This window comes from Micromys minutus, assembly GCF_963924665.1.
Source record: "Micromys minutus genome assembly, chromosome: 33".
Lineage (NCBI taxonomy): Eukaryota > Metazoa > Chordata > Mammalia > Rodentia > Muridae > Micromys > Micromys minutus.
Window position 1 is genome coordinate 2,866,725 of NC_137968.1, and position 24,934 is coordinate 2,891,658.

Below are 24,934 nucleotides of genomic sequence, written 5' to 3' on the forward strand. Positions count from 1 at the left end.
AATTCCAACAAATTACCTACTGCAACTGCTGTATAGACTTTAAAAAACAAAACAGCGAAAACCAGGTTGAGAATTAGCTTTGTCGGTAGCAAAGGAACACTAGTGCCCTGTCCTTTCTGTGCATTTCAACCGGGAGAATCAGGTCAGACAGCTTTTCTAGCCTCCAGTCCAGTGTTTGTCCTCCTCCCCTAGATTCTCTTATCTATCTCTTAAGGAATGTTGAGAAATTAAATGTAGCCCAGGTCGGCAAGTCTGCGGTAGATGAAGTTCAATGAGTTCAATACCAGCCTGATCTACATAGCTGAGTTCCAAGACAACCAGAGCTACACTTCTTATTTCAAGAAAGAAAAATGAAAGCGAGAGAGAGAGAGAGAGAGAGAGAGAGAGAGAGAGAGAGAGAGAGAGAGAGAGAGAGAGAGAGAGGAGAGGGGGGGGGGGAGTCCAAAACAAAGGTGTTTATACCATGTATCAAACCACATGTCCTAAAGACCTAGTAAAAGTACTACTTTGTTGTTGTTTTTAAGATTCGTGAGTGTGTGTGTGTGTGTGTGTGTGTGTGTGTGTGAGAAGCTGAAAGAGGGTGTCAGATCCCCCAGAGAGCTGGGAACTGAAATGGAGTCCTCTAGAAGAGCAATGAATGATGATTCTTAGCCCTGAGCCATCTCTCTGGTTCCCTGATTAGTTTGTTTTGACACAACTTGAATGTATCTAGTTTGACATAGTTTTCTTACGAAAACTTACAAAAGTTGAACAGTTCACCTGAAACACCTAACCAACACTCATAATACTGCTTTAAATAAAAATGACTTCTAGGCGCTTAATCTTCCCGCTCAGTCCATACAGATTTAGAAAACGTTGTATTGGTCACAGTCCTAGTAAAAATGAATGCTCGTACTGGAGAGCTAGCTCAGCAATTAGAAACACTGCCTACTCTAGCTGAGGACCACGTTCTATTCCAGGCATCTACACAGCAGTTCATAACCATCCACGTGACATTTCCAGGGGAGCTGATGCCCTCCTCTGACCTCTGCAAGAACAATTCACACAATATAAAAATAGTTAAATCTTTAAGAAGGAGGAGGGGAATAAGAAGAAAAAAAGGTATTCTCAGTTAACTAAAGGGTGTACTTAGAAAGTCAGTGATCAGGTTAAAAAAGAAAATCCAATGAAGATTAAAGCTACTGCCATCCATTGGGCAAAAGCACAAAGGAAGGTGATACTCAACTGTATTCAAAGGAATAAATACCCAAGTTTTGTCTCCTTGGGATCCAACATCCAATATCCTACCAGGCCCTCAATTTTACTAAACTCAACTAAAAGTCAACAAAGGCAATTCCTAGAGGTCCACATCCTGAATCACAAAGCAGGACAGAAAAGGGCGAACAAAGAGTGGGCCTAGGGCAGTTAAGAGCACTTGCTGCTCTTGCAGAGGACCTGAGTTCAGTTCCATGTGATCTGTTTTCTGATCTCTAGATGCTGAAGTACACACATTGTGGTGTGGTACACATGTGGTGTAAAAAGCACTCACATACATAAATAACTAGAACAAATGGCTGGGGAGGTCCTTGTATTAACCTGCCCTGGCATTCACTATGTGGACCAGACTGACTAACTCACAGAGCTCTACCAGCCTCTGCCTCCAGGGTGCTGGGATTAAAGCACGTGCCACCACACCCAGCCTGCATTTTTTAAAGTGATTCCTGGAGGGTATGGTGGGGGTGGCAAACAAAAATACCCAGCACCAGAAGAGAATGTGGGAGTTAAGACCTCAACAGTTTTTAGTGATAACAATACCCTTGGGGGAATCTGTGATCTCTATTACAAATACAGCCACATTAATCACTCCAAACAGAAGTTACAATAATGTGAAATCAACCTCGAATAATGTATCTAGTGAAACCCAACATATTAATGGAAATGAAATGTAAGATAAGCTGTGTCTCACTGGCACCCTACACAATGTGTAGCTTCAGAAAATTGTATTTGCTAAATAAATGCTTAGGTTTGCTAGTGCTGATGTAATCTTTTTTTTACCCTACAAGTTCTGTAGGATACAATAGAATATGTCAATTATTATCAACACTAGACAATTTCAAGAATTACAGATTAGAAGTATCCTATTGATAAACATTGCCTAATCAGGTACCTAAATGACTTATAATTCATAGAGGTAACTTTGGAAATGAGGAAGGCTAGATTTTTTTTTTAAATGTCTGCAGGAATAGGGAGACAGCTGCTAATGAGTTCATTCCCCCAAAACCAAACTTTTAAAAAGCATGGTATGCTAGTGAGTTCATTCCCCAAACACACACACACACACACACACACACACACACACACACACACACACCACACAAATATACACCCAGACAAAAGGTTTAGAGATTAATACTTCAAGAAAAATTTCCTGATGGTGGACTTGCCCTTATAATATGAAAAGTGCATGTGTGTGTGTGTGTGTGTGTGTGTGTGTGTGTCTGCATGAGCACAGATTCCCTGTGGACTTGGTTCATCCAGCCCTTCAGACAGATCCCAGAACTCCTAAACATACAGAGATAACAGACGCTAAAGCAGCCTTCTTAAATCCAACCAACTTTTCTAATTTTCCTGCCCCTTCACACCCCTCTGAAAACTTCTCATCACCCCAATTCAGCAGGAAGAAGCTGTGGAGAACTGTCATCATGGTCCCTTGGGTTTGTATATCTGGTTATGGTTGTTTTATAAATTATAGATAGGTTGTCATTTTAAAGGATAATTTGGAAACAGCCATAATTTTGAGCAGGAGGAAATAGATGAGATGGATTACTAAATTTATTCTTAAACCAAGCATTGTATATCCATAATCTTACATTGATAGAAGTATTTATAACTGATGCAAAATTGGAATTTTAATTTCTTAACACTGGTACAGAATTTATATATTGATACAGATTTAAGGTTTTCGTTGGTATAAATTTTTATATTGATACAAAATTTGAAATTAATATTAGCATTCCTAGATAGGCAGTGTTCCTGTGCAACTCACTTAAGAATACAAGGCTTAGACCCAGTCCTTCTAATAGCTGCTATTACAAACTGTTTAGGATAATTAAGTAATGTAAGTTAAGGGCCAGATAGTAAACTAATGATCATATTAGATTCTGATTTAATTATAATAAGGTGCTTTTATTATTATTCAATTAGAAATAACTAACAGTAGTCCCGTTTAACAGTTCAAATATACCTTATATAGTCTTCCAAAGCATCAGAGAGCCACAGAAATGACATTTAACATTATCCCATTATCAACCAGGAGACATGTCTGCTCCCGACAGTCCCCACCCACTACAAAGACGACACTGAGCATCCTAACCTCCATATGCAGTTGCTCCAGCTGTGGCAAGGTAGCCACTGGGCAAGAATTGTCCTAATTCATCTACATACAAAAATGCTGTCCAGGAAAGGACACGAAATGGCAGGATAGTCGGCAGCTTAGGTCTACAGGACAGTGAGCTAGTTCTTTGCAATTCCTGCTTCACTTAAGGTCTGTCAGATGACTCTGGGCCAGAAGACTGAAGACAGATACTCCAACATTTTAAGAATAGGGGACTGTCCAGGTAGTCAGGTGTTTCTGAAAATCATTTAATTTTATACACACACACAATACACACATGCACACACGCCTGCTCTTATGTCAAATATCTTTTTTAAAAATTCAGTTGTACAGCGATTTTCCAATGAGGAAATTTTACAATTCACACCCTTGGATTTCCCCACTTGTGTATGGCACCCACTCACCCCACGGGAAGTAAACGACACAATCTAATGAATTGGGGAGGGAGGTTAGGCCTCACTGTGGAGTCCTAGCTCTACCGACCAGGCTCGCTCAGACTGGCCAATAGCTATGCTCACTTTGTGTCCCCGCCCCATTCATTAACTTGGCTTGTTATTCTACCTTCAACTTTGTCAACTTTTTCTTTTGTCGCCTTCTATCTGCTGTAACTTCCATCCATGTACACGCACCATGTTCATGAGTGCCCTCAGGGCCCCTAAAAGGATGCTAAATCCCCTGGACCTACAGTTTCCATCAGCTGTGAACAGTCTGTGAGTGCTGGGTTCCAAACTCAGACCCCTTAGAAGAACAGCAAGCGCCCCTAACCCCGACCCATCCCCCCAGGCTGAAATGGCTTCTCACCAGTATAGCCAGCCTTCTGGAAATTTGGAATACATTGTTTAAATACATTAATTTCTTGAAAGTAAATATAGTGTTTTCAATCTTCTCACATTTAAATAGCTAAGACAGGCCTATCTCTAGTGATCTATGATTAAACACAGAACGAATACCTTCATAACATTACTTATAAATATGGGGGAGGGACTAATCATTAGCATAGACAAGTACCTACCTTTAAAAATCCACTCCACATTTGAGAAGTACAGTTCTCCAAGGCCATATACACAGCTTCTACGCCTAAGATACTTTCTATGATTCCCAGAAACAGAAACTAAAATTCAGAATAAACTAGTCCCACATGCTAAAGCCCAGGAGACATAGGTCTTGAACAGCTTCACACTCACCTGCTACATGTACCTATGGAAGCCCAGCTCTTTACTAGAAAGTAGAGCAGAACGGTGCTCTGTAATTTCAATCATACCCATTAAAATAATATCCACTGCCGACGAATTAGAAAATAGTACACTGCTATAGAAGAAGGTAACAGCCATTCAACTGGTGGGGAAAGACTAAAAACATCTGGCTAGCTCATTCCAGTCTCTTCTGATAACAGGGACATATTAGTAGGGAGACAGTAGATACTTAACTATTGACTCCTAAGGGGCATTAACCTAAAGAATATTTGAAAAGCAGCCATTATGATAAAGTTAAAAGGTTCTAAGACCCTGGGACCACCTCACAACAACTACTTTGGTGGAAATGTGCCTTCTGGAGCTGGGAGTGGGCGTTGAGGCAGGCCTAGAAATGGAACTTGGGAGTGTCATTAGGGTGATGTGTAAAATCGTCTAACATTAGGGTACAGGACAAAGTGGCAGGAAAATCTCATAGTAAGGACACTTTAAGGAGACAGAGTGTTAGCTTATCCTTGTCAGTTTACTCCCCTGTCCCCCAAGTATGAATGACACCTTAAGTGAAGAGCAAAAAGGAAACATGCTGGGGAAAGTGGAAGAAAAGACAGAGCAAGAGCAGCAGAACACACAGGATACAATCCACTCCCTAAGCCTGTTGAGGCTTCCAACAGGTCTAAGAAAGGATTAGGATGTAACTGTCCAGTGCCTGACAACCACAGTGCACGACAGCAGGACAAGCACAAACCTTTGTCACTGGAGACGTCTGGATGTCTATTAGTTTCTTGTGGGTGCTGTCAACTCACCACACACTAGTGGTACTTAAAGCAGCAGGTATTTGCTTTCTAAATTCTGAGATTAGAGGTGGGGCTGTGTTCCCTCCTGCACTCTGGAGGACCAGCTATTCTATGCCTCCTGTAGCTCTGGGTTTTGGCTGTACCACTCCAATCTCAGTCTCCTGGCACCGCCTCCTTCCTCCATGTCGTCTACAATTTCCTGTTTTCCCCTTCTAAGGGTATCTATCCCTGGATTTTGTGGCAACCTGGACATTATTTTAACAGATTCCAAACCAAGGGGAGAACAGGCTTAGAGGTGGTAGCAGCACTCCATTTGTAACAATCCTGTTGGGATCTCTTCTGTTTTTATACCACACTAAGCAGAGTACGACACGGTGCTGTTCATGAAGAGCTCTTCTGCAGAGTCAGAGTAGCCAGAGCTGCACATGCCTAATTAGTTTATACTAATTCACAAAGGCAGCGCACTCTTACGGACAGGGAAAGAGGAGCGCAGTAAAGCAGAGCAGAAGCCTGGCACCTCTCAGTCCAACTCAATAACCCTGGTAGCGCAAGTGCCAATTCTGTTAAAAAAAAAAAAAAAAAAAAAAAAAAAAACGACCAAGATGAAAATAAGAAGACAAAGAACCTCTGCAAGAAGAAACACGCCATAGAAAACGCTCTTAGAGCCACACTCCACTGTGAGGATGACAAAATGAAAGGCACCCGTTAGTCATGTTGGAATGACATTTGGGGTGTGCTGGACTAAATAAAACTTACTACAAAAATTAGTTTCACTTTATTTTTTCAAGTTTCTTAATATGACACTGGAAATCTTAAATCACAATTGTGGCTCACAGTATCTCTATAAATAGCTGCCTTGGGCTAGGGATGTAGCTCAGTTGGTAGAGTGCTTACCTAGCATGCACAAGGCCCAGAGTCTGAACCCAGCACCACATAATCAGAGTTTATAATTCCATAACTTGAGAGAAGAAGGATCAGGACACGCCAGCCTGGGCTGTGTGTGGTGAGAGGAGAGAAAGGATCTCACTGTGTAGCTCTGGCTGGCCTGAACTCTGTATGTAGACTAGGCTGGCCTAGAACTCAGAGATCTACCTCCCTCTGCCTCCTGCTAACGTTATCAGTTTCCTAATAATCTGCCCTGGCTTCTGGTCCTCCCTAACTAATCTGCTCCTTATGATTCAATTTTAGCAGTTCAAGTGACAACATGCTAGCTACTCACAGTACAGCAAGAGCCATTTCACCCTTAGGGGTCACTAGGGAGGTGGAATAAGAATATTAGGGTACACAACTTTCAAGAGACAACTTCAGCTTTGTGGAGTAAAGATACAGGTCTGAAGTTCTTTTTGGGCTTAAATTAAACAAAGGTAGTTTCTGGCCCAAACCATGCTTCAAAACTCAATATACAAACTTATCTTTTAAGGTACAGCACCTCACTAATTCTCTCCTATTGAAACTCTTAGCAAAACTCTTCTAAATGAAACTTCTAAAACAAAACAATAGGGCTAATAGCCACTGAAACTCCAGTTCCAAGGGCATCTGATGCCCTCTTCTGGGCTCCACAGAAACTGAACACATGTCCTACACAGACTTACATGTAGGCAAAAAACCACATACATGAAAACACAATAAAAGAATTCTTCAAATTAGTAATAACAATGAAAGCAATATAGTAATATGTATTTTAAAGGCACTCTTATGAAAAATGTGCTTTTTTTTCCACTCTCATATACCACGTATGACATGTGACAACTAATGAAGTGTCCAAATCTTAAACACCTAAAACTATTCCGCTGCCTTTTTGGCTGAAGTCTACTCCATCTGGAACACGGAAGTGTCAGGCAGTGAATTCCCCTGCGCTCCTTGGCTGCACAGCTGTGCTCACCTATGCCTCAGTATCGCACCCTGCGTTGGTTGACAAAGGCTTGGCATGGTGACTTAGAGAAGAAAGGAAAATGATTCCTAGATGGAGGGCAGAACTGCCTAGGTAAAGAAGACGCAGTTACTCTTCATAACTAATCTATGATATCTGCCAATAGGAGTCAGCCTAGTCATTTAGCCAGAGTAGTCCCTATCAGCCTTTTAAAACTGGCAATTACTCTGTTCGGAAGAACTTGCCGGAAAAATGCAACGTAATATGCAATCAAATGCTACTTTAGAAATTCAACTTTGGCTGTTAGCCCAAGATGCCCAATGTTTTGTTTTGTTTTGTAGCTAAGCCTCAACTATAAAATCAATAGAAGAGCACGTGCTTAGTCAGTAAGGACGAGGCTGTGTTTGAGAACTGTCGCTCACAGTACCGTCGGGAAGACAAGTAACAACCTCTAAAACTGTGTGTGTGTGTGTGTGTGTGTGTGTATATATATATATATATATATATATATATATATATATATATATATGAGAGTAACTCTGACATAAAAGTACCCAAATTTATCACCAGCTCACTCCATGCCAAGCACTTGACTATGGATGTTTACAAGTTATCACAATTATTGTGTTCTTAGAAACATCAGGAAACTACATTTGATGATGATGATGAGGAGGAGGAGGAGGAGGAGGAGGAGTGGTATTACTGTTGCTGTTCCCATGGGGTCTAGCTAAATTGCTGTTAGCGTCTAATAATGTTTCCACCTCAATCTCTAGAGTAGCTAAATTACATACAAACAGATACTAACATGAAGAGGTGGGAGGCAGGTGATTAGAGAATATGTTTTTTAGGTGCCATGGGACTAAAAACTTAAGGTTTTTCTGTGTTATATCTAAGTGCTTAGGAAAAAAACAAGGTTTGTCATGCAAATATACAAGAGCCTTTTCTAAAGACAGGAAAGAAGAAAAAACAATGATAAAGAGCTTGTCTCAGACAAAGAGGGCGGAGGCGCTAAGATGCTTGTCTAGCTTGTGCAAGGCCCTATCCTCAGAACTACCTCACAAATGTCTGCCTAAATATATCCCACTGAAGTACAGTGGTGTCTCCAAGCTAGGCAAGGAGCACAGGCCTTTAACACTATCAGGCGCAAGTACTCTGTGAGTTCAAGGCCAGCCTTGTATACATAGCAAGATGGAGACCAAGGTTACATAGTGAAACCCTTCCTCAAAAACAGAAGGGGTGGGGCAATGACTCCCGAGTCCATGATACTCACAACTGCAGAAGTATTGTTTGGATGCCGGGTTCAAACACGGCAAGTCAAGTCCATTTACTTCCTAACTAGTGCCGAAGTATCTTTAAAAACACTTCAGTAGAAAATAATATGGCACTATCATTTTGCCAGGTTAAAAAAAGGCACCAAAATTTCAACACACTGCCACAAATATTCAAAATTAAACTCTAACATTTGCTAGGCAACAGTACAATGAGCAATTCTTGATAGTTCTAATGTTCAACCAAGGCATCTCCAAGATGAGAAGGCTCGTGCAGCTATTTCAGTAAGCCATAGGCTTGCTTCAACTTCTAAAATAATCCTGCAATTAAAAAACATTAACCTATGGGGTTCTGGAACGAGAATCAATGATATAACAGAAGCACACCCAGGTTAGCTGTCATATGCATTCTTCCTCACACTTTGCAGTGACATTAAAATTTAGCCATGGTCACATGAAATTTAAGCTTACACTGTATACAGTGGTTTTGCTTTTGTTTTTATAGAAAGAGAAGGCTTGCTTTTGCTTTGCATAATTTGGTTAATTTGGTTTAGTAAGTCCCAAATTAATACCAAATCTCTGTCCATGAAATTTCAAGAACCAAGTGAAGAACATTTGAAAGTAAGGGCAGCACCATTTTCTAAATATTTACATTTTAATTCACTACAGACAGCTCCTCGTTAAGGAAGCTTAAGCAGGCAAATATGGAAATGACTTGAATTACAAACAGAAGCAGTAAGATGTGCACAGAGACCGGTTTACAGCAAAACCGGAAAAAGACAAGTATACCATCACACTACATACAATGAAAAGGGTCAAGAAATTCAGGGTAAAATAAGAAATAATCGAAGACTGCTAGGTGCGTACACACACACACACACACACACCAAAGTAGAATGAGGAAGATCAAAATATTTTGAAGGCACCAAGGAAGGGAAGGACCACTTTCATCATCAACCCCTAGGTTTGAAAATTGCAGCGGCATTTAAAGGCCGTCCTTTCTAGCATCACCAACATCCTGCGACACTCTCAACAGTAAACCCCTACACAAAGTAAAGCATCGGTCGTGTATTTTGCTATCTCCAAGGGCGCCAACGAACAAAAATTAAACCTTTCTCCCATATATAGTCTTCACCATCCTCTTCCCTCTTTTATTTGCTGCCCTTGTCTCGGGACTAAAGAACCCTAAACCACGTCTTCCCATTAATGGAAATGGAAAAAAGAGAAGAGAGCACGGCGGAAAACCCAGATGGAAGGGAAAACCGGCGATTCAAAGTGGTGGCCTCACTCGGGGTGAGGGCAGGGAACACCCCGGAGGTGGAGTCCCGGAAGACCCCCGTTCACACGCTTCACCCCCCAGGCCACACGGCTGTCCGCGCCGGTGCCTGCCTGTGTCCGCGACCTCCGCTCGCGAAGGAGGCGGACATCTCCCCGCCGCCCTCCCGGGCCCCAGGCGGCAGGGAACCGGGGGGCGAAGTCCGCGGCGAGGCCCGGAAAGCGTCCCGTTAGAGCCGATTTCACCCGTCAGGAATGCGCTCCGCCCCCGCCGCCTCCCCACGGCGGCCGCCCTCGGGGCTCGTCCGCTCCGCGTCCCCGGGACGCTCCGGGGCAGCGCCGTGGACAGTCACCACACCGTCCCGGCCGTAGGCCCGGCCCCCACGCCCGCTCCGCACCCCGGGCACGGCCGCGCCGGTCTCCCGGCCCCAGGGCGAGGCCTGAGCGGCGCCTCCAATCCCCATCCGCAGGGGAGCCGCCCGGCCCCCGCGGCTCCGGCGCCCGCCGTACCTCAGCTGCTCAGGGCGGCGGCGGCGCGGGGCGGCGGGCGAGCAGGCCCATCCCGCGGAGGCAAAAATAAAGAAGCGAAGGAAGAACGGAGGACGGCCCGTCAGCACCGCCGCGGAACCTTCTCAGCTAGGGCGAGAGCTGCCGGCGGGACGGTTGCGGGCGGCCGCGTCCCCGAACTCCCCTCAGTGACTCCAGCCGGACCGTCGCAGCCGGGAACCAACACAGCCACTGCCATTCTCCCCCCCGCCCTCGCCCTCAGGCCCCGCCCCCTCCTCCCCCTCCTGCCCCACCCGGCGTGGCCCCGCCCATCACGCCCTGCGTCTTGACGTCACGCCCCGCTCCCTCGCCGCGGTTCCCTGGCTCCGGCACGTCCGCCTCGCTCTGCGCGCTCCCGCCGCCGGCCATGCCGCGGGGTGCGGCTCGCTGGACGCGCGCCGGGCGGTGGGGCGGGAGACGCCCTTCTTGTAACCCCGACCTGGTCTCCGTGCGGCGATCTGAGGGAGCTGCGCCCCAGATGGAGCTCGTCCTGGGCTGGAGGACCGGGGCTCGGCTTTTCGCAGCCTGTTTCCGCCTCTTTTGTTTCTCACTGTTCACCTGCTTGCTTGGCGCCCTCCCGGGAGAGCAGAGGCGGAGTGTGGAGGCGGGGTTCTGCTACTCTGGGCTCTTATCAGTCTCTGATATAGTCAGAGTTACTTTGCCTGTGTGTTCCATTCTCCTCCAGCTTTTGATCCAGCCGGGCACACTTCGAATTTTTCACCTACGCAAGACTTGGTATAGACTTAGTTGAATAAACAGATCCATTTCCTGTCCGGAACCCATCCTCTCCTAGTTTATTTCTCTTGAAGACTTAGATCATTTCCTTAGAACGCTGAGAAATGGACGTGATGGGTGCCAACATGTCCATCCACCATCTGTTACTTAATCTAAATATATCACTCCATCCTTATTTCGGTGTGTCTAAACTAGAGACTAACCAAGGAGCCGTATCTTTTTCAAACCCCACTTGGCCTCTTTGGTAACCCAGTAAATTTTTCCCAGTTAGAAACAGGCTGGGCTGTTTAGGACTAAGTGTCTTTGACCACGCATCTTAAAGGGAGTAATTAGAGGATATGATTTCCATTTATTGGAAGTTGAGGGCCATTTTGTGCATAACTTTAAATGCTACCCAACGGCTGCATTTCTACAGCCAATAATAAATAATCTTCTGTAGCCGATAATCCACAGGACACTTTAAGCCTACAAATAGTGCAAGAATAATTTTGCAGTATAGATGGGCTAATGGCTGGTAAGGGGTTTTGAGTAAAGAATTGTGCAGAATATCAATAGTCCTGTACTCTGTATAGTTGTTGTAATCCTGAGAAACCAAATTTCTTCTGTCTTCCTAGAAATCGGAAGGGTCTGCTGCTGCTCACAAGTCCAATATACATCTCCTGAGAAAGAGATATATGTGAAGGACATCTCCACTTAAATCTATGGAGGCACCTTGGTTGGACAGTTTTTGTTTAACCTGGGACACACTAAAGTCATTTGAGAGAAGGGATTCTCAATTAAGAAAATGCCCCCATAAGACTGGGCTGTGGGCAAGCCTGTGGGGCATTTTCTTAATTAGTGATTGATGGGGAGACAGCTCATTGTGAATGGTTCTATCACTGGGCTGGTGGTCCTGGGGTCTATAAGAAAGCAGGCTGAGCAAGCTATGAAGAGTAAAGCAGTAAGCAGCATCCTCCACAGCTCCGTCAGCTCCTGCTGCCAGGTTCCTGCCCTATTTGGGTTCCTGTCCTGACTCCCTTCAGTGTCAACAGTGATGTGGAAGTGTGAGCCAGATAACTGTTTCGGTCGTGTCATTTTCTGGCATCATCAGAGACTCTAAGACAAACCTCTAGCTTAAGTCTTCCAAGGTAGGCAGGGGTTTATCTAAAACAAACCCTACTTCTTTCATTCATCCAGGGCTGAACCAGAAGTAAGTCCAGGGTTCTCCCCAGACTTCTGCCTTCGGTCATTGTCACAGAGTCCCACTGACTATGCCCTCTAAAAGACCAGTCTGTTCTCTGTGCTGTGTTCCCTTTGCCTTTAGGGCAATACTTCAAGTTTGGCCACCTCACCCAAAGAGAACTCGGAAAAACTGAGATGCTTAGGCTGCACCCAAGTTTAGGTGGCTCTAGATAGCCATTTTGTTTTTAAACTCCGGGTGATAAATATGCATTCAAGACTTGAAACCACTGCTACACACTCACAATTTCTCCTTGGATTAAAGGCGGATTTTTGCTGCACTCTTCCTAATTGACTGATTATAATGTATTCAACATTGGCTCAAGAAATACTGGTGAGCACTACTAAACTGAAAGGTGATCAAAGCCTTCCACCATTTTGAGCTCCCTCCCTCTGTGTGTGTGTATGTGTCTGTCTCTGTCTGTCTGTCAGTCTGTCTGTGTCTCTCTCTCTCTCTCTCTCTCTCTCTCTCTCTCTCTCTCTCTCTCTCACTCACTCACTCAGGGCTCCAGATGTGAATACTCAGCTGTTTTTGCCACTATGCCTTTGGTCTACCATCACAGACTCCTACCCTCCAAAAACCTTAGGCCCAATTGATTAAATCCTCCAAAGAAACTAAGAGGAAAAAAATATTTTCTCCCATAAGTTGCCTTGGTCATGGTATTTTGTCATCATAGCGATAGGGAAACAACCAAGGTACAAAGTAACAAAATAAAAAGTATCAAGACCAACATCTTATTTTGTTCTCTCAAACTGAGGTCAACTCTTCTGATACTTGAACTTGAGGATGCTTGGTGACCAGAGAGTGCTGGCAAGTAAAAGTTCAAGGCGGATACGGGGTGAAGCATAGAGTCAGAGGACAGGGTTATGATGGACAGATGGGCAGTACAGAGCCACATTACCGATACCTGAAGGATGTGGTAAGGGATGTTAAATGATCGGTATGTATCAATGGATTTTATAAAAGTACACAGCATCTGTTTTGCGTTAGAAACCCATCACTCTGGCTACTGTGGGTCAGACTATGGCAGGAAAACCAAGAGACTCTGTCAGAGGGATCTAATAAAGAAGGCATAGTTCTAGCCAGGTTGAGACTGTGGGAACAGAAAGGATGGTTTGCATATTTGTCTTGGGGTATAATTGGTAAAGCCTGTGCGGAATGCAATAAAAGTGGGGACTGAGAGAGAGAAGAGTGGGGTTAAGTAACAACTTCTCCTTAGTGGGTGCGTACTGCGGACATGTCCTGCTCTGTTCCATTAGCATTAACCCTTTAATTATCACAGGGCCCCAAAGGTAAGTGTTGATGTCAACAACTAATTGACAAATGAGAGTCTGAGGCTCAAGACAAGAAGGGATTTGCTCAGATCCATAGCTGGTCGCAGCAGCGCTGAGATTAGACCATCTGGACTGTCAGCTCCAGAGCTCCGCCCTCTGCCACCCACCCACCCCAGGCCCCTCCACTAGAACCACAATCTAGGTGAGAATTTCCTCAGCTAATTATTCTCCATAGCACCACAAACCCTCCCTCTTGTCTCCCTTCTTCTCATACTCCCCTGGCCTTCCTACTGCCATTTTCTTTGTAGGTGTCACCTAACTTTGGAGCTGTAACTGTGACTATAAACCTGTCCCCTCTCCTCTGCCTGGCTCCTTTCACTAGTCTGTACCGGTCCCACTGTGTAAGTCTCATCTGTCTGGTCACACAGACACCCTAAAAAAGCACTACAATATCTTTTTCAGGTCTTTGCCACTGAATTTTGATGCCGGACGTACGGGAAAGAAGATGGAAGCAAAGCAGTGTGGCTGTGAACACAGGACACTCAGGGACACCAGTGTCTCACCCCTGCCCTGAAGCCATTGCAAGCGTGGCAGAGAACTGATGTACAGAATCCTCTCTCTAGTCAAGCGTGGGAGCGCACAACTTTAATCCCAGTACTCTGCAGGCCAAGGCAGGTGGATCTCGGGGAGTTTGAGCCCAGCCTGGTCTACACAGAGAGAGCCCATCTCTAGCAAAAACAAAACAGAGAGAGAAACATCACTGTAACCTGATGTGGGGGCAGCCTACAATCCCTGTACTGGGAAGGCTGAAGGTGAGGTGGCCAGCCTGGGCTATGAAGCATGTTCAAGGCTAGACTGGGCTATATAGAACAAGACCCTACCTCAAAAACAAATTAATGAGCCAAATAAAGGGGCCACGTTAACATAAAGGCCAAATGTATGAAACAAAGTGTTGCAGTTTGTCCTGCAGCCATTTATATTTTGATGATAATTCCACTTCCCCAGGAAGGGCTGCCTAGTCACATACTTCACATCAGTGAAGAGGTTGTCTTTGGCCTTCGTTTTCCAGAAAAAAGTAGGAGACTCTTAGCCAGCACACTTGATCCGTATCTTCCTGCTCTCACAGTGTGTCTATCTAGCTGGTTTCCAGATTGGCTCAGCTGTCTTCCCATCAGTGTCTAGAAGTTTCTTCTTCCACAGTTCCCTCTTATACAATTCTTATCTGTAAAATTGCAAAATTTCCAGTCTAGCTGTGGGTCCCTGGGAAAGTTGGGAAATTTCTATGAACCAACCACAGTGCCAAGACCAGTGTGAGCCTGCAAGAGTTGTGGCCTAACTTACTGGAGAGATGCCACAGATACGGGTCACGCTGCCAGTAACTCATGCATGTCCATCCCAGTGGCCTTGCTTAACGTAGCCATCTAGAACATGGGGACAGAAATATCTCCCTGTTGGATTGTTCTTAGCACTAAAAGGGTAAAGGTACCAGGCTTGGCACCGAGTCTATCACCAGAGAACATTAGCTACGGTCCCTAGGTAAGGGAAACTTGAATATTAGCTACAATCCCTAGGTAAGGGAAACTCACTAGGGTAGCTAGTTCCAAAGAGGAGCTTAAAAGTGGTCACTTGTGTCCCTGCTTTGGGCTGGTTTCATTTAGGGAACCTGCAAGGAGAGGCCTTTGCTCTTCCAAATGTGGAATGGGTCCCTTGATAGCAAGTCCTTCAGATGGCTGAAGGCTGAGGGGCTCAGTTGATCCCCTGTCTCCTCAAGTCCCACTTTCATCGAAGGGCTCCTTTGAGACTGGGGTGGTGGTGGGAGACCCATAAACTATTTTTAGGGTACCATTTATCAAAGTGGAAGTTAGAGTTGTTATTTCCAGCATCACCTAGGGGTGCTTATTAAAATATATTCCTGGGTCTATCTCAGAGTAATGGAGTCATTATCCATGAGGCTGGGGCCCTGGGACCGAGCTAGTATTTAGCAAGCACTCTGTCTAAGTCGGGACACATGTTTGAGAAGCACGGTTTAAGCACTTCATCCTGGCAATGCCGAGTTTCAGGAAGTTTTCTTAGATTAGATTTTCCCCCTGAGTCTTTTCTCAGAATGCTGGGGGAGAGGAAGGTGTCTCCTTTTCCATGTAGGACCCACCTACAGTCTCCCTGACAGTCCCATTGCTCTGACCCTCTCAAGAAGACTAGATCTTTCAGGCCTGTTCCCGTTCCTGGTTGTAGGCAAGCTCACCCAGGGTTGGTAACCTGGGCCGGAAACTCCCAGGGTACCATCTAAAGAAGAGCAGGTGAGACTCACCCTGTGCTGGACAGGATGCTTCTGTCTCATTAGATCCGTAACAGCATCTGTGGGAGTTGCATGCTGGGTAGCCGGCAGTGACTGAGAATGACCAAGTAAGTACCCCAGCTTGCTCAGAGCAGCCATGTCTCCTGTTGCAGAGGCTAGCTTGTCCCTTAGCCCCTGGACTGTGCTCAGACCACCCTCTCCCCGCCCTCTCCAGCTCCCAATCTCCTGCCATGGCTTCTTCCTCTCATATGTCCTAAAAAGAACTCGCTTTGGGTTGGGAGAGGTGGGTTGTTTGTTTTCCACTTTGGTATGTGAGTTCAGGTCCCCGTGAAGCATGTGTAAGAGCAGGTGATGAACTCTGTTGCTATATTTCGCCTTTCTTCTTTGCTTTTAACCCCTGGCGTGATTGTCTCCCTAGTTTACAATTATTGGTCCTCTTGCGAGTCTCTAACTGTGGAGCTGAGAATCAGCCCCTTGACTTAGAGAAAGCTCAGATCCGTGTGTGTGGTTCCCTCTTTGGCTGAATTTGCATCTGTAATGATGTGTGTGTGTGTGTGTGTGTGTGTGTGTGTGTGTGTGTGTGTGTGTATAATATTCCAAACAAAAACAAACAAGCTAGGGGTTAGACTGGATTTCAGACTGGGACTTTTTTGGATAGAACCCAGAACTCTGATCCAATGTATGTGATAAGAGCACTCAGTACTGGATTGTACAGCCAAAATACCCAGCATTCAGGAGTGTCCAAGCACCATCCCGTGCTGGTGGAGAGAAAAGAAAGGAAATGGAATGGATGGAGAACTCAGATATGGGAATCTGAAGTCCTCACACAGTGATGACCTGTGAACAGATGTTTTTGCTAGGAGCACGTGATCTATAACAGCTGCAATGACTATTCTTGCTGCTCCTGAAGGTGGCAGAGGACTGGTACCCTGTGCCGTGCAGCTAATAAAGATGCTTACTGTGGCCATGGATGCGACCATGGGTGTGGCCAGGGGTAGTGGCACATGCCTTTAATCCCACCACTTGGGAGGCACAGGCCAGCAGATCTCCATGAGTTTGAGGCCAGCCTGATCTACATAGGTGTTCCAGGCCAGCTAGGGCTCTATATAGCGAGACATGTTTCAAAACAAACAAAAAAGACTCATGTGCTGTTAGATTCTCAGAGCCTTTCCAGCCAAAGGGGGGGACTCCTTAATATGGAGGGCCCACCTTGCACTATGGTCCTGTAGGCACATCCGGTCATCTGTATAATGCCAGTGATAAACTGTCTTTTTCATCAGGTCTCTGACTAAGCATTTAGCACGGCTGATACTTAGGAACAGCCCAGAGACTGCTGCCACTCACAAGTTATTTTAAAATGAGTGGTTATTAGGCCAAGTGGCTTTCATTTGAAGATGTGTTGTGGAAAGTTTTAATAGATGAAAGAAAACTTTGTTCCTCCCTGTAATATTTTTCCAGAAGTGGCATCTTTTTTTTCTTCTTCTTCTGAATCCCGTTTAATAACTTTACAGGAATCTCAACACTGACACAGTAGGGAAGTAAAAGGATGAAGGAGAAGGCAGTAGAAGAAGGCAGCTAAGTTCAAAACATCTGCTGCTGGATCTAGACAGACTGAACTTTACAGCATTCCCACCCCCCACCCGGCCCTCACCCTCCCACCTCATCCCCACCCCACTCCTACCCTTCTACCCCAACCCTCATCCCACACTCATGCCCCACCCTCATGCCCCACCTCAACCCCACCCCCTCAACCCCCACCTCAACCCTCACCCCCATCACTCCCCCTCCCCCCATTCTCTCAACCCCCACTTCAACCCCCACTCCTACCACCTCAACCCCCTCCCCACCCCAACCCTTCCACCTCAACCCCCACACCCTTTAACCCCCACCTCAACCCCTACCTCCACCTCACCCCTACTCCACTCCTACCCTTCCACCTCAACCCACCTCTACCCCCTCAACCCCCACCCTCACCCCCTGTCCCACTCTCACTTCCCACCTCACCCCTTATCCTCTCAATCCCACCTCAACCCCCACCCCCTCCTCCCGCCCCATAGGTTCTCTTGAGTACAGCTGTCACTTTAGCTCTGTGTAAGTTAGCCAGGGGACTCACTCACAAATACAAAGAGCGATTCTGTTTCTAGAATGGTTCCAATTTTTAAAATCCCGTCTACTTTTGCCAGGGGAATCCCGTTTAAAGATGTGTTAGAGGAAGGCATATTTAAATAGTTATTTCCTAGTAAATGTGGTCAGAAGCCCAAAGGGCTAATTAAAAATCTAAAGGATATAAAAAGAGGTGCATGTAAGACCTTGAATACATTGGCTGATAGAGATTAGGTTCTAGAAGTCCAGGTGGGGGGAATTTAGCATCCTTTGCTGAGTTATCAAAATTAATATTGGGGAATTCTCAGAGAACACCCCCGGTCTGGAGCCAAATCGACGACTGTGCTAACCAACATTCCTAAGAGTGATCAAAGAAAACACGATTTTCAAATAGTTGGATAACTAAGCCAGGGAAAGAAATGGCTAAAGATCTCGAGACAGTTTCAAATTGTTTCCAGGACTTTAATATCCCGGGATGAAAAAGCAACATTGTTTACAATATACCCCATGGGCAGGAAGGAAAACTGAACCCCAAAACTGCAATGCTTCCATGGCTTTGTTCAAATAAAAGCCCTCCCCCCAGAAGTTGCCAAGGTAATGTAGCTGCTTCCTGTCAGAGGAGGGGGCTCAATTAAGATCTCGTGTCCTGTGGGTTCTGTGCATTACTTGACCTTTGAACTGTTTCCTGTGCTCAGTGTTGAATACAAGAAGAGTAATTCCACCGCCAGCATCCTGGGATTCAGAACCTGTGCTAGTCCATCGATTTCCAAGTGCACGGAGCATTTGGGTGACTAGAGTCGTTTCTGTCTCTACCGTGGTTGTAGACCCAGCAGGAAAACAAGTGTGCAACTTTTTTTATTGGATGTTAAACAATGCATTCCCTTTGAGAGGGTAACTTTTTGGAGGCTCTGGTTTCCCTCTGATCCAGATCCTAATTCCAATTCCTGATGTCCATTTCTAACCTCTCCCCCAACCCTACAGTGAGCTATTATCTTCTAATTAGGAGTGTCTTCATATAGATTATGCACAAGCAAGAGTTTGTGAGCCATGAAGTTTAACTATAGATCTATGGATTTTCTGGGGGGAGGGTAGAATTTAAACAAATGAACAAAACCTTCAAAGAGATGAACATATGCAAGTGATTCCGGATCTTTCTGTTTGGAGCGTACAAATTTGTCCCTGTATTTGACCTGGCCAGTCCTGTGGTCTTGGATCCTGCCGGTCAGATTGTTTCAGCATCCAGAAAGTTGGTTCTAGGTAACTGGTCCTTGACAGCAGCAAACGTCCAGCTTGGGTTACTGTTGTGATTACTAATTAAAAACGATCGGCGGCTACAAGTTCCCACACATTCTCACTCTGCGCGCATGTGCCCAGAGCCTCAGGCCACTGAGCCGGAACTGCTGGCCCGGCTGCTTGGTCCGCTAGCTGCCTGCTCCCAGCTGGGACAGCCGGGAACTTTATTCACATTCCCCATAGCCCGGTGAAATCATGCCTCAATAATCAATAATTTATCAATCAGATTTAATAATCAATAATTTATCAATCAGAATAAATTCTCAATCTACAGATATAAACCGCCCAGCTAGATAAGACAGACTGACGTATAGAAACCCTTGAAAATATTAATATCTACCTATCGCCAATTAAGATCACCTGAGTCTAGATCCTCCCTCTCCAGCTCCATCTTGATTCCCCGTTGCTCCTCCTCCTCCTCTCCTTCCTAGAGTTTTCCCCGCCTACCTTTCCTTCTCACCCCGCCTTTCTGCATAACGACATCATCCTATAGGTTGCCTGTTCTCACCCGAGACCTCACAGCCTGTGTTGACCAGGTCTCATTCCATGAGGCAGATCCCAAAATGCAGGCCTCATCCACAACGTAGAGAACCCATATAACTGGATGGCAGAGTTTTCTAATTGTTCCTACCAACCCCAAGATTGCAGACTATATCTATGGATATGCGTGGGATTTGTATTTGTGTGGCATATTGTATACAAGTAATTGTGATACATGTTCATGCAATACAGATTCATGTATTGTATACATACAGAAATCTGAAGAACTCGTCATTTTAATAGATTTAAATACATTTAGTTACTTAACAGATTGCAAACATTTCCTTAATTCATTTCTTCCTTCCCTCTCCCCTTTCTAGTTAATTTAGTTAAAAACTAGGCTACAAACTAGACACAGTCATGTTTGAATATTCACATAATAAAACCTTGAGTCGGAGATCTGGCGTACTACTAATCTAAACACCACAAAGCTTTTCACTACGCTGGCCCAGAGCCCTTCGAGGGACTGTAGTTTTATGATTGGCTGGTTCACTTCTACCCTGACCCACCTGTTCTGAGACTCTGTCACCTCCTTATCACCTCCTTACACACTCTGCCCTCATTCTTTGGCATCCCTTCTGCTAGTCCCCACATTTCCCATCTGATTGCCTTCTAAGCCTTAGGAAATGATGCTTTAATTCTCTTTAAATCTATAACAGCAGCACATTACCTCAGATAAGACCTCCCCTTCCCCATACACCCCCAGAGCACAATCCCTACCATAGCTGTGTGGAGCACCTTCCTCATATCTAAGTCTTTAAAATTCAGGCTCTACATAAGAATCCTAATTGAGAATCAGCAACAATGTATTCACTGTGTTAGGCAATATTTATTACAAAAGAGAGCAAAACATATCTAAGCCTTGTCTTGCTAGCAAGCTTTCTGTTACTCTAACAAAATGCCAGAAATGATCTACTTATAAAGAGAAAAGGTTTATTTTGGCTGACAGTTTGGGAGGTTCTCACCTGTAACTGGTTGATGTTATTGCTTTGGACCTGTAGCAAGGCAGGTGCATCCTGAAGGGAGCTTGTGGGTAGAGCTTAACTCTCACTTCATGGCCAAGAAGGCAACGGAAAGAGAGATAGGAAGGGGCCAAAGTACCACAACCTCCTTCAGAGGTGTGCCCACCATGATCTCAAGACCTCTCACCAAGCTCCACCTTGCAGAGATCCTACCAGTTGAGGACCAAGCTGTTAACTTCTGTGTGTGTATGTGGGGGGGGGGTGTCTTGGGAGACAATTATCCAAACCAAGGCACTGCCCTCCCGAGTCTAACAGTCTAATGACAGAAACAGGCAGCCCTCCACTTTCTGATTGGCTGAGATAACTTAGCGGTGGAGCCATGGGCTCATCTGCCCTTTCACCATCTGCTTTCCTCGTGTCCCTGGCCTTCAGGAGGGCTACCACCCTCCCTCCCGTGTCAGAAGCGCAGTCCTTGGATTCATCCCTCCTCCTTGTTCTCACTCCTCCTCCTCCACGGTATTTATTACTCCGGAATACCTGATACTCTATTTCTACTCTCTAAACATGCTTACACTGCACACAAAACCACCCAAGAAATACTGAGCACTTTCGGTACCATCTTCAAGCGTTGTCTTGGCAGTTTCTTTGAGACCCATTTTGTACTTTTATCCTTTTGAAATCTGTGCGTGACCTCAAATGATCAGAATGGGAGCCAATAGATTGATATCCTTGGATCTAGATTATACATTCTTCCAAACGGTTTCTCAGAAATTGTGTCAGCTTTTTTTTTTTTTTTTTTTTAAGGGGTTTTATTTGGATTGTCTTCTAGGTACTTTCTATCATGCTGGGAAAAGTCCCACACATCTAGGTTTACTCTCTGTAACTCATTTTAGCCTCGCTAAGAGATGTAAAGAGACGTTGCTTCCATTTTGTGGTCAGTAAGGGAGAGTTTGGGCTCTAGGCATCTTTACAGGAATCCTATAGATCTCATTTTGTTATGACCATCATCTGGGAGGTCTGGACAACGTGGCCCCAGTGGTACTGGTGTTTTTCCCTTTGCTTTTCAAATGAGTATTAGCCCTCCTTTGGAAGACATTTGGTTCCTCTTTTAATGAATACAAAAAGGTCACTACACAGAAACAGGAGTGAGGAGTCTCTACAATGTCTGGACAGTTCTGTCCCAGGCACAGAGCCACTCCCCTGGACACATCTCCCCTGGATTCGGAGAGAGGCTTTATTTTGCCTCCCCTTTCTGTCCCGCCTTCAAGTATCACAGTTGTATATTCTCATTCTGGATCATAGCTGGAACTTTTTCTAGAACCTTAAAGTACTTAGAGGCTTCACTTTCAATAAGACCTACATCTTTAATACTTTCTTGTTGGGTATGGAGGTCTGTGCTATCATCATCAGAAAGATTCATTTCTATATTTGTATTATATACATGTGTGTATACCTGTATATAGGTATGTGTCTAAAAGTGCAGGTACCCCCCCCAGAGGTCAGAAGAGGTCAGATCCTCTGGGGCTGGCATTGGTCGCTATGAGATGCCTGTCATGGGTGCTGGCAACCGAACTCAGGTCCTCTGCAAGAGCACTACACACTCTTAACCACTGAGCCATCCCTCTAGCTCTATTTAGGATTTTTTTGGTGTGGAAGCAGGCTTGAGGCTAGGAGGGTAGTATCAGGGCTGAGATATCCTTGGGGACTAAGTAAAGCAAGTCTGTCAGGGGGAGATCAACAGTGAAAATTATGAAGTACAAGGGGCTGCAAATCTTAATTACTAGAATGTGTATCTACATGAGAAAGGTCTACTCTGGTGCTCTGGGGTCAGTGGGCGGGACAAAACTTAAAGATAGAGGCTTTAGAATTTCAAGATCCCTCTAGAGCTGCCCCAGCTTCTGTCTTTAACATCCACAGGAGAAAGGCAGAAGGCACCAAAGAACCGCTGGCACTTTGCAAAAATGGAAGCAAAGGTTGACGGTGACTAATTGAAATAACAGGCCAAAGTTTAGGTACACGTGTGCATGCTCACACCCAGACACACATCTGGGGGCGGGGAGCAAGAGAGAGAGAGAGAGCGAGAGAGAGAGCGAGAGAGAGAGAGAGAGAGAGAGAGAGAGAGAGAGAGAGAGAGAGAGAGAGAGCAAGCTGGCTAGTGAGTCCGAGACACACAATCAGCAAGGAGTAGATAGCCACCATAGTTTTCGGGAGAGGCATGAGGGCTAAGCTAGACTGAAAGGATGGAGAAGTTTCTGTTTACAGCAAAGTGCAAAGACTTCCTGCTTCTAAAGTCACGTTTGGGCCGGACACTGGCTAGATGAAGTCCAAAAGAAACAAGAGCTGGGAGAAAAAGTAGAAAGTTCCATTTGGCTTGAAATACACAATTTGCCTAGTTACGGAAGACCCGACTTGGCAACCACCCCTAAGGAAAAACAATTTGCGATTTGGTGGCTCATAAGCTCAAAAAAAAAATGAGTGAATTGTGACACAATATCAAAGAAGAAGGCCGTGAAATCTTTAACCGTGTTGGTAAAGCAGGGGGCCCAGGTAAACTGAGTGACTTTCCCCACAGTAGCCCGCAGCTCAGACTTTTATTTAAACAGATTTTGAAGACAGAGACAAAGCTAGGCATCTGCCTGTAATCTCAGCACTTGAGATGCTAAGGTAGGAGGCAGCCCTACCTCCTAAGTTTGAGGCCAGCCTGTGCTATATAGTTAGTCCCGGGCTAGCTTTGGATAGAGAGTAAGGCCCTGCCCCCTCTACACACACACACACACACACACACACACACACACACAAAACACCACACACACACAATACACACACAAACACACACACACACCACACACACACACCATACACACACACAAAACACCACATACACACACAACACCACATACACACACAACACCACACACACACCACACACACACACACAAACCACACACACACACACACACACACACATACACACACACACACACACACACACACACACACACACACGAGAGGGGGAGCAGAGGAAGAGAGAGAGAGGCTGAATAGACCGACAGCACTTGCTGTCCTAGCATAAGTTCAAAGCCCCAGGACACACATGACTGTAACCCCAATGGGCAGAGACAAGATGGTCACTGTAACCTAGCTGCAGGCTCAGTAGGAAACTGTCTCAAGGGGACAAAGCCGAGAATGGTAGAACAGCACACCGGATGTCCTTCTCTGGCCTCCGTGTGTGCGTGTACACACACGTACACCGAAAGTCTCTACCCCACCCACACATGGGGAGGGGTGGCAGCATGAGTCTTGAGAAAGATAAATAGGTCACAGAAGAACTATGTCACCAGATATGTGGTCAAAGAACTGGTTGTGCTCGGCCGAAAGAGACGAGCACGGGCAGAAGCGAGCTGTCGCTGCACAAAGGAGGGTGTGATGAAAGAGACGGGTTCAAAGTTATCCCGGGGGCACGCCGAGAACTGGGCTCGATGAAGAGCAGCCATTTAAAGAGTCGAACCTGCGTGACAACGACACAGAACTCCTCCACTCAGGAGCAGTCGCTGCTGAATGCACCTCGGTGAGGTGACAGTGGCTTCGTGAGGAGTTCTAGTTGTGTTGGGTTTGTGGGGGCACGGGGTGGGGGGGAGATAGGACAGCAGAGGTGGGGATTGGGTCAGATGGCCTGCCAAGTTGACTGTTTCTGTCCTGTGCCCCTTTCTGTCCCTTCCACTGTTTGTCCCCAGTGTGCCCGACTTCTCTACCATTTGAACATTTTCTCCCTTTAAAGATTTTTTTGTTTCTTTGGGATGGGAGAGGGTCTCACTAGGCAGTCCCAGCTGTCCCGGAACTCACTATGTAGACCAGGCTGTCCCGGACTCAAAGAGATCTGCCTCCTTAGTTTGGGGATTAAAGGTAGGAGACTCCATCATGGGTCTTTTTTATTCATGAAGGAATACTCATCATCTGGTCTTTCCCCCCCCCCAATCATAATCAACTGGTGCCCATTTTGCCTGTTCAGTATCTTAGTCTTTAGAAATAGGGTCTTGGGCCAGTGAGAAGGCTCAGCAAGTAAAGGCACTTGGTACCAAGCCTAATGATCTCTTAACAGACATGACAGAAAGAACTGACTGATTCTCCCAAGTTGTCTTTTAACTTCAACAAGAGACAGCGCACACAGCGCACACACACACACACATGCACACACA

General features: G+C 45.5%; 1 protein-coding gene across 1 annotated transcript in view; it reads right to left on the reverse strand.

Moving 5' to 3' along the window:
• RNF19A (ring finger protein 19A, RBR E3 ubiquitin protein ligase) overlaps nt 1–10,503 on the reverse strand; it is a 35,141-nt gene extending 24,638 nt beyond the window's left edge. The window contains exon 1 of the mRNA XM_080909468.1: nt 10,281–10,503. The gene's annotated coding sequence lies outside the window, so the exon portion shown is untranslated. The remainder of the gene's footprint in view (nt 1–10,280) is intronic.
• Between the last annotated feature and the right edge of the window lie 14,431 nt (nt 10,504–24,934).